Raw genomic sequence first — 16777 nt, 5'->3', positions numbered from 1 at the left:
AAAATAAATTGAATTATTCCTTCTTGCAGATATGATTTTATAATTGAGAGATCCTTGAAACTCCATAAGTCTAGAACCTTTTCAGCAAAATAGGAAGATAGAAAATTATACAGGATCAGTAGCTTTTTACAGAGGAAAAAAATGGGGTAGAGGGGGTGGGGGCACCATTAATACTAGCACTTGAGAAGCAGAGGCACAAAAATCTCTGAGTTTGAGGCCAGTTTGGTCTACAGAGTGAATTCCAGGACATCCAGAGATACATAGAAAAACCCTGTCTCAAAAAAATAAAAACAAAACAAAACAAACAAATAAACAAAAAAACTCACTGAGAAAGCAATCAGGAAGACAATCTCACTCAACAATAGTGTCAAAGAAGAAAACATTCTAAGCATAAACCTACCCAATGACATAAAAGGCCTCACCATAAAAACTATAAAACACTTAAGAAATATATTGAAGACACTAAAAAGTAAAAAGATTTCCTGTTTGCAAATTGGCAGATTTATACTGTGAAAACAGCCAACAGACGGTTAATATTGTTAACTTGACAGGATCTAGAATCACCTAGGAAACCAGCCTTTGTCCATGTGTCTAGGACTACCTAGATTGGGTGAGCTGAAGTGGGAGACCACCTAACTGTAGGCAGCCCACAGGATGGTGGGTTTGAAAATAACCCAAAGTCTGACAAAGCCAGACATTTAAGAGTTCTTAATTCAAAGTAAGAATATATGATTCTCCTTTTTCTGAGACTTGATGAAATTCTAGATTCAAAAAGGAATACATAGAACTTTGGGATCAACTGAATCTAATAAAGACTCAGTTCCAATGAAGATCAGTCCCTTCCAAAGACAAGAACTCGTTGTCACAGTAACAAAGAGAAACTCTGGCTTCTAGTATATCTAGTCTTAGAAGGGAATGGAGGCTAGACCATGCTGACTTTATTACTACCATAACTAAAGCTGGTGAGTAAGGCTGTTGTGGCACGGCCTGGCTACTATCAAGTCCTCCAGCCCTGTTTCTCTTCTCCACTGCCATTGCTAGAGAACAAAACACTTGTTTCTAAACCAACTGGCTTTATTGCACAACCTGAGTTTTAGGCCAGTGAGGTGGCTCCCAACTTAACTCTCATCACGGAGGACCAGGCACCTTGGGTCAATGGCCAGCCTAGCTACATAGAGACCCTATGCAGGAACTCAGGGACACGAGGGAGGGGAAAAGGAGGGGAGAAAGGGAAGTTTTCTTCAAACTAAACTTCAAAATTATATTACGAAGCATGAAGTCTGTTTAATAAATGCAAAGACAATTGCAATATTGTATGAAAGGGCAAAAGGGAGATCTCATTTAACAATCCTACCTCATAGAAAGAATGGCCCTAAGCAGTCACAGGAAATCATACTGGATATTCAGAAACCCTGGGCATAATTTGTAATACAGGAAATAATTTTTGTTCAATCAATCCCTTAAAAATAAAGCCACAAGAATGCTGCATATTTTTAATTGACACTGAGTTGAAGCAGGCATGCAATCACAGAGCACAGGCTGGACAAAGTAGTACATGTCCACCGTCTCAGCACTAAGCCTGTGGAAACAGGGAGATCAGGAATTCAAGACCAGCCTGGACTTAGCATTAATTCAAAGTTAGGTTCAGCTGTGTAGCCAGACCCAGACTCCAAGGAGGCAAGCTTTAAAAAAAAAAAAAAAAAAAAAAAATATTTCAACTACCCCTAATTTCCATCTTTTCTCCCATCTTAGTGAGAGTTTCTATTGCTGTAACAAAACACTATGACCAAAATGCAAGTTGGGGAGGAAAGATTTTATCTGACTTACACTTCCACATTGCTGTTCATCACCAAAGGAAGTCAGGACTGGAACTCAAGCAGGGCAGGAACTGGGAGGCAGGAGCTGATGCAGAGGCCATGGAGGGGTGCTGCTTCCTGACTTGCTCCTTAGGCCTTTTGCTCAACTTGTTTTCAAATAGAACCCAGGACCACCAGCCCAGGGATGGCCCCACCCACAATGGGCTGAGCCCCTTTCATATCAATCATTAAAAAAATGCTTAAGGCCAGATCATATGGAGTCAATTTCTCAACTGAGGTTCCTTCCTTTCAGATAATTCCAGCTGTGTCCAGCTGACCTAAAATTAGCCAGGATGCTCCCTAACTTTACATACTCCCATTTTCATGAGAGACTACACTTTACCATAAAGAAGACGATCCTAAGAGAGCATGTGCATCACAATAGTACAAAAGACACAGGACGTACCGTAGTCCTTACTTTTCTCACAGGAAGGATGGGTGTGTTTGGGTTCACAGTCCCATGTATTACTGTAGGCAAATCACAGCTACAGAAGAGTGAGATAGCCGGTTTCATTGTATCCACAGTCGGGAAGCAGAGAGGAGAGAGAGCCTGCTCAGCCCACTTTCTCCTTTTTTAGTCAACCCAGAATCTCAGCCCATGTGGGATAGTGCTGCATCGTTAAAGCAGATCTTCCCTTCTCAATCACCTATGTAGATGATCTCTAGAGAGATGCACAGTCTTGTCTCCTAGGTGACTCCAAATTCCAAACTGCCAATCAATATAAACTAACACAGCACCACCGAAAGGACTCTAACACGGCACACATGGGTCTGGCAGGCCTTGCCCTCCCCCATTCCCAAAGCTAGGCACCAAGTTCTATTCCCCTATTCCACCACTTCCTCCTCCTCCTAAGGCTACCTGCCAAGGTCCAGCTAGCAAATTTAGTTCTGCAAACAAAAGCTGCCTTATGGCTACCCCAATTAACCTGTCCAATCAAAATTAAACCAACTCACCCTAACACACACACACACACATACAGACACGTCAATGCTCTATAGGCTTGCCTATAGCCCCATCTTATATAAGGGAGCATTTTCTTAACTGAGGTTCCCTTTCCTCAGGTGCCATTAGCTTGTGCCAAATTGGCATAAAGCTACCCAACACACACACAATATTCTTATTTAAAATTTTCATATATGGATAAAACACTTTGGTCAAACTCACTTTCACTCTCCCTCCACTTCCTATATGCCCCCCTCCCCCTTTTTAATAATGCACTGGATACAATTACTCTTGCCTGTAAGTACGCAGGTGTAGGGCAACGCACCAGACCATGGTCAGCTACCAATGCTCACAGCCCCAAAGAAAAACGACTCTTCCTCCCTCAGGAGACACCAACTGTCGAAGCTCGTCAGAGCAGGGGGTGGGTAAATGGACACGTAAAATTGAAGTAAGCGGACTCTTCGTGTGTCCATTTGCCCACTTACAATATATAGAGTATTTCCAACCTTCCGGGGGTTTCCGACATGCCCGCTCCCTGCCACAATGATCACCGACCTGGAACAACCACTCCTCTGACTTCTATCCTCCACAGTTGTGTGCCTCCTGATGCCAATGAGATCACTAAACACTTCTATTGCTTTTGCAATGCTTCATTTTTTTAAATACATCACAATTTATTAAGCTATTCTGCTGCTGTACCTTTATGGTTATTATTAATAAGATACCATGAACATTCTTGGATGTGATTTTTAATAAACAGGTGCATTTGTTTCTCATGAGTATAGCTAGGGTTGAACAGCTGGATCATGGGTAGGAGTGAACAGAGACACAGTGTGTCAAAGTGGCTTAAGTACCATTTTACATTCCGACCAATGTAAGATTTCTGACTGGTCTACATGCACAACACTAGCAGGGATCATCTTTTATATTTAGCCAGCCTGGAAGGTGTACAGTAGTGTCTCATTACAAATAGCTTCTTCCTGTCTCTATTTTACTCTTCATCCTCTTAGTGGCTTGAGAGTTTAAAGAAATCTAAAGACAAACATTAATCATTTTTAAGGTCATTTTTTTTAAGGTCACGACTTTCTTAATCCTTTGAGTAAATCTGGTTAATCTACCTATGAGTGCTGATTTGTATTTAAGATTTAAAGGCTTCTGCAACATATTCAAACTAAATGACATCCTGCAGCTGTACCAAGTTCCCACTTTCTCCCTGAGCCCACTGCCCTGCAAAGTGTTCTGCTGTGAAAGCTGAGTTACTCTAATGCTATAAACATTTGCAAAATCCATTTCCATCCAGCTAATTTCATCAGCAACTGCTTCCACAATAAAAGCACTTTTGTGCAAATATATACATACCCAAAATAAACTGAGGGTGGAAATATGTGTCTATAATCCCATCATTTGATAGCTGAAGACAAAAGGATCAAGAATCAAGATCAGCTTCAACTACACAGAGACTCAAGAACTAGCCTGGGCTCAAAATAACAAGAAAAGCCTAATATAAGAAAAACATTCTAATACCTATTCTCCCAGCAGTATTCAGTTTTACTGCCTCTCTGCCTCTCTGTCTCTGCCTCTCACACCCTCCAGCTCTTCACACCCAATCCACTTCGTATTCTATTCTGATTTCAAAACTTATAGAATGTAAAGTCAGCTCTGCAGCCACTTATGCACAGCCTATACAGCAGGTCTGCATTATGAAACGGTCTTCAATTATTCTTCTATCCTGTCACTAAGGGCGCCTCCCAAGAACATAACTAGACATGGTACCTCATATTAGTCTGTATTCCCAGCACACGATAAGCTGAGGCAGGAAGATAACCTTGTATTACAGCAAGCCTGAGCTACAGTAAGACCTTGTCTCAAAAATAAATAAATAGCTGGAGAGGTGGCTCAGCGGTTGAGAGCATTGACTGCTCTTCCAGAAGTTCTGAGTTCAAGTCCCAGCAACCACATGGTGGTTCACAACCATCTGTAATGCGATCTGATGCCCTCTTCTGGTGTGTCTGAAGAGAGCGACAATGTACTCATATACATAAAATAAATAAATAAGCAGAACAGAGAGTTCTAAAAGAGACATAGTACTCCATATATCTTAGCTAGAATTTTTTTTTTTTTTTTTTTTGAGACAGGGTTTCTCTGTGTAGCCCTGGCTGTCCTGGAACTCACTTTGTAGACCAGGCTGGCCTCGAACTCAGAAATCCTCCTGCCTCTGCCTCCCAAGTGCTGGGATTAAAGGCGTGCACCACCACACCCGGCTTAGCTAGAATTTCTAATGCTGTGATAAAACACAGTGACCAAAAGCAATGAGGGAAGAGAGGGTTTATTTCAATTTTCTAGTCTCTGTCACAGCACATCACTGAGTTTTGAAAGTCAGGGCAGAAACTCAAAGCAGGAATCTGGAGACAAGAACTGAGGCCGAGGAAACATGAATGCTGCTTACTGGCTTGCTCCCATGGCTTACCCAGCCTGCTTTCTTATACAGCTCTGAACCATCTGTCCAGGGGTAGCACCACCCCTCAAAGGCTGGGCCCTTCCATACCAATCATTATGTCAAAAACATGACCCACTGACTTGCCTACCAACAATCTGATGAAGACGTTTTCTCAATTGAGGCTCCTCTTCCCAGGAAGGGAAAACCAGCTGATAGAAAAGAACTACTAGGCCTTCCAACTTAACACCCTTGATAAATCCTTACTGCCCACAGCATAAAATGAGTCTCAGCTGAGAACTCACAGGCTGGGCCTTACTTCTCCTGTCCCTCCCCTGAAAGGCTATGCATATTCTCATTTCTCCTGCCTTGCCAGTTTCCTATGATGTACTTTCACAGGCAGGCCATCTTTGTGCTCTGTTCAGCTCCCTTCCTCACTTGGCTAGGCCCATCCTAGCACATGTTCCCACCATGATTAGATCTGAGTGCTTAGCGCACTGTAAGTTAATAATCTATATCCATACACCTAGTCTTCAGGCTGGACTTGGGCCTCTCCTACAACTCCAAAGATCAGACCAGGAAATAATTCTGCATTCCAAGGAGGCAGAACGAGCGGATAAAAATAATGAATGTCACAACCACTTCTACTTATGTCTTTTTGACTGAGAAAATTATTAGTCTATCTTAACAATCAACTGTACTAAAACCGGTTAGTTTTAAATCATCCATCAAATTATTCTCTCAAAGGATTTAATCAGGGTTGGGAAGATGGCTCAGTGGGTGAAATGCTTGCCACACAGGCCTGAGACCCTGAATTCAGATCCCCAGTCCCCAAGGTGTGGCGGCACATACATGTGTTGTTTTTAAAACAGAACACCAAACTACCAAATAAAGGCTCAGGATGCTGTGGTGGAAGGAAGCCTGCCAGCTCAGAGTGGCAGAGAAGGTTCCTAGCCGATCTTCCAGCTACACCTCTTTCCCTTCTCCACAAAGTCTTCAATAGCCTTCATCTCATGGACCCTCCTCCCTGCTGAGTTCTGCTCTGCCTCTTGACCTTTATTTAGCCCTTGGATTAAAGGTGTGTGCTAGGATTGGCCTAAATCACAAGTACTTGTTTACAGTAAACAGAAGGCTCTAGGATCAAAGGCTAAAGACAACATATTAGAAACCGGTTTTTACAGTTCATAATCTCTGGGTTCACAATGTAATCAAATATCCAGCAACATGTATGTATGTAATTCAAGCACCAGGAAACAGAAATTAAAGGCAGAGAAAGCATCAGGGACTTAAAAACAATAAATAGGTAAATAAATAAATAAATAAATAATTGCAGTCTAATTGGTCAGTGAGCATCAGACTCTGTAAGACCCTTTCTCAAAAGATGAAGCCTTTCGCTGTGCATGCCCTTACACATACACACGTGTTAAGGCCTGCCCCCCTAGCATAGCTGTAGCCATTACATTCCATGCCTGCCAGTCGCTGACCAGAAAAATAGCTTGACTCAGAACAGGGTCGTGTCCACCACATAGCCTGTTACATTCTGAGATTTGTTAGTCTTAAGAGATTCCACAAGCATAAGTTCCACTGAGAACCGATCAGAATACAGCTCAGTTAGAGCTGTCCTTTCTAGCTGGCCAAAACAGCCTGAGTCAGCGCTGAGAAGGGGCAGCATTTCCTGTACCTGCACATGAGCTCACTGTGGTTTTTTTTCCTTTATAAACTGGCCCTGAAAAATGTCCAAAGTCCAGTCTTAGCTCCTGAGCCTATGCTGTGACCCTTATGGATCAGTCTTGGGGCGTATGTTCAATAAACTATTCTTGCTTAACTGAGACACGAATATGAGTGGCTTGTGTGGTGATTCCTGAACCCCAGCATATCTACAAACCATACGCAAAAGAGTTTAATAAAAACTAAAATTACTGTCTTGTGTTTCCTGGTAGGTATAAAAACTCTGTATTTTAAAATAGTTCTTAAGAATATTGGACATCAGCCGGGCGTGGTGGCGCACGCCTTTAATCCCAGCACTCAGGAGGCAGAGGCAGGCGGATTTCTGAGTTCGAGGCCAGCCTGGTCTACAAAGTGAGTTCCAGGACAGCCAGGGCTACACAGAGAAACCCTGTCTCGAAAAACCAAAAAAAAAAAAAAAGAATATTGGACATCAAAACTGCACAGGACATTACTCGCTTATAGCCCCAACACTCACTACTCAAGAGGCTGAGTGCCTAGGAGTGCCTAGAGTGTGAAGCCAGCAGGGATTACCCAATTAAGTCCACACTAATCTGCACCTCAGATAAGACTGCAGTCCTAGAAACAAAGTAGAATGGACACACTACTTAACCAAAGCAACCGCAGCCAACACCACAGATATCGAAGGGCGCTGAAGAATGAGCCGCTTGTTTATACAACTAAAAAGCCTTAAAAACTCAGCTCACATGTTCCCCTTAGCACATGATATACCTGTATACATATAGTGAAGGTATGGAAGAACACAGGAGCCGGGCTTTGTGGTGCAGAACTGTAAACTCAACTATTTATAGGGCTGAGACAAACAAAAAGAACACACAAGTGCAAGACCTTCCTGAGCTAAAGATTGAGTTCGAGACTAAGGCTTTTTCTCTAAGTCACAGAACTGATGGAGGTATATTGAAATGACTGACTCAGCAGTCCAACTAACCCAACAATGGACAGCTGGGAATGGGAGGTCCACGAATCTAGAAGTTGCTCAGTCCCACGAGTCTAGGTGTTTCAGCTGGAATCCTAAAGGAGTGGGTACCGACAGATGTGCTGGCAGTAAGTGCAAGCAGGTGAAGAAGAACGAACTCTTCCTGTTCATTGTCCTTATATAGGCCTCCAGCAGAAGGTATGGCCCAGATTAAAGGTGTGTACCTGGACCTAAACTTTTCTGGTAACTTGCTCTGTCCCAGGCTAGCCTTGAACACAAAGATCTGCTTGCCTCTGTCTCTAGGGATTAAAGGTGTGTACCAACTTGCCTGGACCAAAGCTTTTCAGAGCCACTATGCCTCATGATTTGGAACAGCAACAACAACCAAAAAGCCTGTGTCTTCCAGCGTGGCTGGAAGATCTGGATCACAGGTGTGCCCTCCATTTCTGGACTGTAGTTCATTTCAGATAGAGTCAAGTTGACAACTGGGAATAGCTATCACACCTTGCCTGTATCTAGAAAATAAAAAAGGGGGTGGGGTGGGCTGGGGATAGTTCAGTGATAAGAGTACTTGTTTAGATGTGCAAGCCCCTGCATTCAATCCCAGTACAAGAAAGAAAGAGAAAGGGGGCAGGAGCCATAGGCTGGACTCACAATGCCAGCTGTATGGTTTAGGACAAATGACTTAAGATGTCAACAAGCTCCAGGTTCCTCATCTGTTTAAGTGCACACTCTACACTGATGTTGGGTGACTGAGTTGACACTTATAAGGCCCTTGACATGCCACAAGCACAGTAGAATAAACTAATAAACGTCAATCCTTACCACACTGTTTTTAAGTCTTTTATATGAACACCCCTCCCTTAGAAACCACAATGAATGTCATCTCTATTCAGAGACAACGCACCTCACAGAAGTTACATAATTACCACATTTTAAGAAGCAACCTAGCTGGGTGTGGTGGCGCATGCTTTTAATCCTAGCACTTGGGAGGCAGAGGCAGGCAAATTTCTGAGTTCGAGGCCAGCCTGGTCTTCAGAGTGAGTTCCGGGACTATACAGAGAAACCCTGTCTCGGAAAAACAAAAACAAAAAGAAGAAGCAGCAGCAGCAGCAACCTAGTTACCACTGCATATAACCTCAATCCTAGGCCAAACTGGCCCTATCTCCCCAGATTCAGTTTGAAAGAGTCCCTCCTAACATCTGCAGGAGCCAACCTCTTTAGACCTGGTGGGAACATTTGCTCAAATTAAAGCCACATGGAAATCACAGTGCAAGATACACAGGGCACCCCTGAGACAGAAGCTATTAGGACTGAAGCTAAGTGCACTGTGTCTTTTCAATTCCTTTACTAAATCAAAAACACCTAAGTCTAAGGCCTGGAGTGATAGCTCAATGGTTAAAAGCACTTACTCCTCTTTTAAGGGAGCAGGGTTGGGTTCCCCACACCCACATTAGGGGACTCAAAAACCATCTGAAACTCCAGCTCAGGCGTCATCACACTGTGTGGTGAACATAAACTCATGCAGCCTCGCATACACAAATACAAAAATTTTTTTAATACACGAATTTTGCAAAGTCTTTCATCAAAATAGTATTTTAAAAAGTAGTCCATCCAACTCTTTAAACTCTTTATGACAGGGGGTTTCTTTCCCGAAACACGTGATGGGTATGAATGGGAAGCATTTTATCTTGGTAACGCCTTAACTAATTTCTTTTTCAATACTTTCCTTGGACTTAACTGAATGTAAAACTCGGCTCTGTCTACATCCAATCAGAAGCGACTAAGCCTTCAGGCAAGAACCAGGAAACAAAACAGCTCCACAAACACCTTATGCCTTGTCTTTATTGCTTCTGGTCAAACATAATCTTAGATGTTAAGATACAACCTGAGAAGCCGGGCGTGGTGGCGGGCGTGGTGGCCCACGCCTTTAATCCCAGCATTTGGGAAGCAGATTCGAGGCCAGCCTGGTCTACAAAGTGAGTTCCAGGACAGCCAGGACTATACAGAGAAACACTGTCTCGAAAAACAAAAACAACAAAAAAAGATACAACCTGAGAGACCAAACCTGCCAGGTGGGCGTGGTGAAGCGCGCCTGTTATCGCACCAATACAAGGGCAGAGGCAAGGACCCTGAGAGGCCTTAGCTAGAGCGAATGCCAATAAAAAGGAAAATCGGACTGGAAGTCAGCCTTCAATGTGGCCTATCGTTCTTTCTGTGGCACTGCCACCTAGACCTAGGGCACACCTCTGTCACCTGCAAGAAACAAACTGCTTGAACCCTGAAAAACTCTCTTGTGGGCTGTTCACGTGGCGACCCCTGGGAAGCCTTTTGCTCCTGGAATCTGGCCCCTGACACACCTTAGGCGGTGTATGGGGACCCGGCAGCTCCCGGGTTTTCACCGAGGTGTGGTGTGGACAGGAAGGTGAGCACAGAAGGGGCACCCGACGCTCCTCGCCCCCGCAGCCTGATCAGCTCTGGAGGCTTCGGCCTCCCTCCCAAGAGCCGATCGCCCTAAGCCCTCCACTCAATTCCCGCCAGTGTCCGTCCCCCAGGGCCCACCAGAGGAGGCCTGCTCCCGGGAAAAGCCGCCGAGCCGCAGCTCTCCATCCGCCCACTCGGGAAAAAAAAAAAAAAATCCCTTGGCTGCCGCCATGTTCCCCGCGCCGAAGCCCACACCTGACACCGCGGGCCGCGCACCTGGGACACACCGGGGAAAACGCGCGACGTCGCGGGGACACTGGGGCGAGACAGCGACTCCACGGGGGTCACAACCTGGGAGAAGAACCCGCCGCTAATTCATCCCGAAGCGGGGAGGCGTCGAGCCCCGTCGCCTTAGTAATGCGTCCCTCCGGGCTCCACCCTGATTGGCTCCTGGCGCAGTGACGCAAGGCGTCTCCGGCTGCGTGGGAAGCCCTTGAACCGGGCGCTCCGCCCCTGCTCCGCAGCCGGGAGAGACCCCGGGCGTCGTCTAGGCTCCTTTAAAGGAGCCGCGCCCCAGATCAGTGTGGCAAGCTGCAGATGCCTGCCAAAGCTAGTAACGGGTAGAGGAGCAAGAAACCAAAAATGAGAACTCAAGCGATGGTCTCCCGGGAATCTAGTAGTTGCGTAGGGGGATGGCAAAGCTAGAGCACTCATTTGCAAGCCTAACGTTAACGTCAGGAATCAAAGGGCAAATTAGTATCCAGCCAATTCTAGAGCCTGAGTTTCTGCTGGCACAAAACTCAAGACACCTTCAACGCCTGAGGTTACCTCATGGAAAATAAATCGTAGGCAATCATTTACAACTCTTACTTTCTTGCCTCATGTAAAGAGCAAATGATCACGCAGCCAGTTCTAGAGCCCGGTTCCTGATGGTGTAAAACTAAACGCACCTTCTTTCAACCCCTAAGGTTGCAGGACACTAAATGACAGCGTTATTTTCTTGCCCCAACTCAAAAAGCAACTCCACGTTCTGTGGTGCGCAACTGTTGCTAATTCGCAGTGTTTGCTCAAGTCTCAACGTTTCCTCTTCTGGATGGCCCAATCCAGTGTTTATGTTGCTGTTGTATTTTTTTTTTTTTTTTTTTTTTTTTTTTTTTTTTTTTTTTTTTTTTTTTTGGTTTGGTTTGGTTTGGTTTGGTTTGGTTTTTGTAGGACACTCTTTTGGAAAGGTCTTTGTGCCTTTCTACAGTGTTGGATCTGGCTCCAAACCTACCAGACTAAGCACGGGGATGCTAGAGACTGGTTAATTTAACCTCTTTGCATTTCCCCTGAACAATACCTTCTTGCTGACTTTTAACAGATAATAGACATCTTTAAAAATAAAAAATTTCCACACAGAGCCCATAGAGCCTTTCAACAGCTTTTCGTATCTGTTTATTCATTTAGTCTGTTTATTTAACATGAAACAGAGAGAAATGAATTTTTAAGTTCAGGGTAGCCTTGTGTGGTAGTACATGCCTGTAGTCCCAGCATTCCCCATAACAGAGCCAGGAGACTGCCTCTGCAAGACTCTAAATTTTAAAAAAGAAATGCAAGGTGCCTTCCCGCTCAGAGCCAGTGTTACCTCTCCTTTACTTTTATTCAATACTTAAGTATTTGAGATGTGCCACAATTGTATTAGAAGACAGAAAATACAACGAAGGAAAAAAAGCAGCACAAAAATGCAGTGAATGGACCTCACTTTTGTCTCTAAACTCAAGAGTTCTGGAAAAATCTTAGGAATTTTAAGGCTTCTCATTGTTTTGAACTAAACGTGGGATCGTCCAGAACCTCTCAAGAATGCACTGCTGTGAGTTCTCTGAGGATTTAAAGAGTCTATACATAGCCTTCCCTCTACTAGAGATTCCTCTTTTGTTCTAATGGATTAAAGGAGAGTAGTGAAGGAAGATGGAAACCCGAGACTCCAGGATAGCCCCCTCAACTTAGATCCTTTAACCAACATTTCTCAACATAAAAATAAAAATAAATCAGAGTACTTTTCTTTCCCCAGTCTGTGGTTATTTATTTTAAAAAAAAGAAAAAAAAAAAAACTAGGCAGTGATGGCTCACAACTTTAATCCCAGAACTGGAGAGGCAGAAACAGGCAGATCTCTGTGAGTTCAAAGCCAGCCTGATCTATAGAGAGAATGCCAGGACAGCCAGAGCTACATAAAGAAACTCCATTTGGGGAAAAAATATTTTATGTGTGTGTGTGTGTGTGTGTGTGTGTGTGTGTGTGTATACATATATACATATAAGAGACTTTGGAAAAGGACTGAAGAAGAAATGTGGGTCCTCATATACAGCAGTCTCTCCTTCAGTCCTTGCAGCCTAAGAATCTGCTCAGGTCTTGAAATTGAGCAGCAGATTAGAATTTTCTACTGGGATGACGTCTGAACCCACTCTTTCACTTATCGCTCATCAGCTCAGACTATATATTATACAGTACCATTATCGTCAGCTCACATACCCCCTGCCTAAAGAAAAGGATGCTATGTTCCATCAGCCATCTTCAGAAGGTCAGGTCAAGATCCCTGGATGCCACTTCAACCTTGCCATCCATTATGGTAATTAGATTGTCACTGCTTCTCAGAACTGTCTCGGCTCCTCTGGCATCTTTCATTCCCCGATGCGACTATTATAAATAACAACAGTCCCATTAGACATGTCCTGCTTTTAGAAGACAAACACCTCCGAGCTTCTCAGTGATGCTGTTACTCTCTGGCAGAGCCTTGAGCCTCGGGGTGATAAGCAATGTCATCCAGGCCCTTGCTGGGGGGACAGAGGGAGCCAGAAAAGTTTCTAGTCAGTTGGCCAATCCATTTGCAGTTTCTCTGATTTTTTTTTTTTCATTCCTGTTTCCCCATTGTACCATGAGAGTTCTGGGATCTCTCTTTCAACGTGGTCATTCGCTTTCCCTGGATTTTAAGAGTCATCCCAGCAGTATATTAAGAGTTGGCTCCCAGAGCTCAGACCATGGGAGGTGGGGCACCGATTTCCCTCCTCAACTGTCAAGTCAAGATAAGATTTGCCACACAGACCCAAGTAAGTGGACCCTGTATCTTCCAACAAAGGCAAAGAGGCCTGCTTTGAATCTGAGGGTTCCAAGTTCTCAAGTAAGCCTCACTCCAAGGCATGCTCTGCATTTCTAGGTCAGTACCCCAACTTTGGTATTGGAAATATGTCCAAGATGACTAGCTAGCTAGCTCTTAAGTTTCTGGGGCTATAGCTAGTCTTCAGTTAGGATGCATGTGTCGAAAAGTCTTTTAAAAATCTGCCGACCTTGTCTTCCAGTTCCTACGTGTTGCTTATATAAGAATAGTCACTAATCTCCAAGTCCTTACAGTATTTTCTTCAAACCCGTCAGTCTCCAAAGACTGTGCAGCGAACGCACTTCTCCTCCTGCATCCTTCCCTTGTTCAGCAAAGTCATCTGCCATGCTAGCCCAGGTACTGTTAATACTCCGGTAAGTAGCTATGGGATCGGTTGCTTAGCAATGGGACTTGTCCTCATTTTCCATCCTGTCCTCTTGAGAATGGCCATCTTTGGTTGGCTTCCTAGGACCACCTCCTGCTGGTGGCTTCCTAGAAGTGGGGGCGGCAGGGTGGGGGGGGTGGGGCTGAAGCAAAGATCTGCTTACAAGACTCTTGCTCTCAAGAGAAGAAGGTGGAGGTGAAAGAAACAAGAGTAGGGAGAGGAGAGAGGAAAGCAACAACATGGTCTCGGCTAGAGGCAAACCTCAGCAGGAATTACTTGGAATGCTTACAACCGCCTTGAGGCAATGGAGTTGATCCTTTGTGTTATATTGCTATATTGATCAGCTATCAAGAACGGGTAACTTGAGGATGCGCTACAGAGCCAGCGCAGCAAGGTGCTCACATTCCTCTGAAGGAATTCTCCTCTGGAGAAGAACATCTGAGATCCATTAGTGACCAGAGTTCAGAGCATCAGGAGGATGGTGACTGAAAGAATCCTAACAACATCCACTGCACTAGGAACACTAAGTCGGCACTAGCTTCTTCAAGGAGCCTGCGTACGACTGCTCGTGCCTGGCAATCTCTGGGAAGGCACAAGAGAATCTCTAGCAACAATTGCTTCTGGGTAGAGGCATCAATAGGAGCAATCTGGAGTGTCTGTATTCCCTATTCTACAATTAGAATTTTTATCTAGTTATATGTCTTGCCTTTTTAATTTTGAGGTAGGAAATAAAAAAATGTACCCATAAGTTTATAGGATGGTATTAATCTACTCTACTACCCAGAAGGGTAATTTCTCTGCAGTTTCTAAATCTTTCTTGATTTCCTGCAATACAGCTGATAAATAGCTCAGCCTCGTGAGCCTGATTTAATAGGCACATTTAATAGGACACTCTCTGCAATGCTCAGGGAAATAGCATCACAAATAGTAAACNCCCCCCCCCCGTTCTAGTTCTTACTGGTTTTGTTACTATTATATACCTATATGGCCATGTAATTGCCACTGCTGCTGCTTCCCCTTCTTCTTCTCCTCCTCCTCTCCCTCCTCCTCCTCCTTTTTCTCCTTCTCCTTCTGCCAAATGAGATAGTAACAAAGTAGAATATGTGCCCAGTAATAGACTTCAGAGAAGGGCCAAGTGAATTATTGCCAACAAGATTAAAAACAACTCTCTCCAGTGGTATGGAGTAGAAGGAACACACAGAGCTAGTAAAGGCCACGGACACTTAACTGAAGCGGCCTAAAGCAACCACTCCTGCAGCCCACGGCCTTCCTGGTTCACACGGCATTTGAAATAGGATGTTTTAATTTCCGGAGAAGCAAGTGTTGTCTTTGATAGTTCGGGAATTTGAGGGCTACAGTGAATGAAAGAAGTTTATGCTCACACACACACACACACACACACTCACACACTCTCACACACACACACACACACACACACACACTCACTCACACACACACTAACTCACTCACACACACTCACACACACACACACACACACACACACACACACACTAGAATAAAGTTCTGATGACTCCCCTTCATCTGCTCCACTGGCCTCTATCGGTTGCTCCATGCTAATCCACCCAGCAGGCATCTCTGGAAAGTTTCTGGACAGGTTTTAGCATGTGGACCTCAAATGTGCATCTTCCAGTGCTTTTTCTGGAGAGTAGGCAGGGCGTGTTAAGCAGTAGTTCAGCGTGTACCTAAAGCCATAGTTCCATACCTAAGGCGTTTCTCTCCAGGGTTCTCACCTGCTTGTCTCTTGAGACAAGGTCTAAATGCAGGACTGGATTAGCCCTTTATATTGAGTCTCAAGATGCTTAAACAACTTTTGTTAATTTCTTTCAAGGTGAATTGTTCCTTCCTTCTTCCCTTTCTTCTTCCCTGCCTCTCTCTCTCTCTCTGTATTTCCTTCCTTCTCTTCCTCTTTTTCTCCCACCTCTCCCTCCCGCCTCTCCTCTTTCTTTCCCTAGGAAAACAGCAGCATGTACCTAACTCCCTTCGATTCTATGTATTTATCCCTTCTTGGACCATCTGTTTCTTGACAGAACTCTGACTGATCAACTGATAACCCTCCATTTCACTTGGGCAAAATGGAGAAGAGGCCATTCATCCCACGTGGACAAAACCATTTCCGTTGCTCCTCCCGCAGGCCCTTTATGTCTGAAAGGAAATCTTCAGTGATGAGTAGCCAACCCAGCCAACAGTGGCTTAAACTCCAAGGTCATTTATTCAAGTATTGTATTCAAGTATAGAACAGGCCAACACAGAATCGGTTGTGTAATTCAAGGATGCCATCAGAGTCCAGATTCTTGCTTCCTGCTTTGCTTCCCACAGTTAACACAGGAAACAGGAAACAAGGAAGAGCTATTCTCTGTGGAAGGCTGTTGTTTGGTTTCTGGTTTTGTTTTCTTGAGACATTTATTTGCTAAACAAAGCTGACCTTGAATTCGAACCCCCTGTTCCTCCACCCTCCTAGGTGGAGATTACAGCTGGAATCACCATTTGCCCAATGGTTTGTAGTTTTACACGGCAAGGGGCAGGGCAGTGGTCTAAGCAGAACCTCCCCAATGCATGCCCCCTTTTGTCCGGTTATCTAAAGCACTGGCCTTTATCTGTAAGGAAGTGGAAAGCAAGTCTAGCCAGCTAAACTCTGCAGTGGACAGTAGCTAAAGGTGAGGGTTTGGGGATAACAACTGCATGGACTTCCTATGCCACGAGTGAACTAACCCTCAGACCAACTGTCCCTCCCTGGGAAATTCTCTACTGTTTCTGCTGTTATTACATTGACTTGTTGAATAACTGACTGCAGAGGAGGGTACTCACTCGCCATCTGCATGTGGCCTGTGGAGGGCAAATGACAACTTGTACAAATCAGTTCCCCCTCTACTGTGGATGGGTCCTGGAGGTCAAATTCAGTAGTTAGGCTTGCCAGCAAGCAT

At 44.4% G+C, this 16777-nt stretch overlaps 1 protein-coding gene across 5 annotated transcripts in view; it reads right to left on the bottom strand.

Annotated features, from left to right (window-relative positions):
- Lclat1 (lysocardiolipin acyltransferase 1) overlaps positions 1 to 10775 on the bottom strand; it is a 120922-nt gene extending 110147 nt beyond the window's left edge. Inside the window, exon 1 of one of the 5 annotated variants that reach the window (XM_021149524.2) lies at positions 10575 to 10775. The gene's annotated coding sequence lies outside the window, so the exon portion shown is untranslated. The remainder of the gene's footprint in view (positions 1 to 10574) is intronic. The other 4 variants (XM_021149522.2, XM_021149525.2, XM_029471251.1 and 1 more) reach the window with 4 other exon arrangements.
- Between the last annotated feature and the right edge of the window lie 6002 nt (positions 10776 to 16777).

This window comes from Mus caroli, chromosome 17 (genome assembly GCF_900094665.2).
Source record: "Mus caroli chromosome 17, CAROLI_EIJ_v1.1, whole genome shotgun sequence".
NCBI classification, from domain to species: Eukaryota; Metazoa; Chordata; class Mammalia; order Rodentia; family Muridae; genus Mus; species Mus caroli.
Note: the sequence above shows the minus strand (reverse complement) of the source record. Positions and strands in the feature narration are given on the sequence as shown.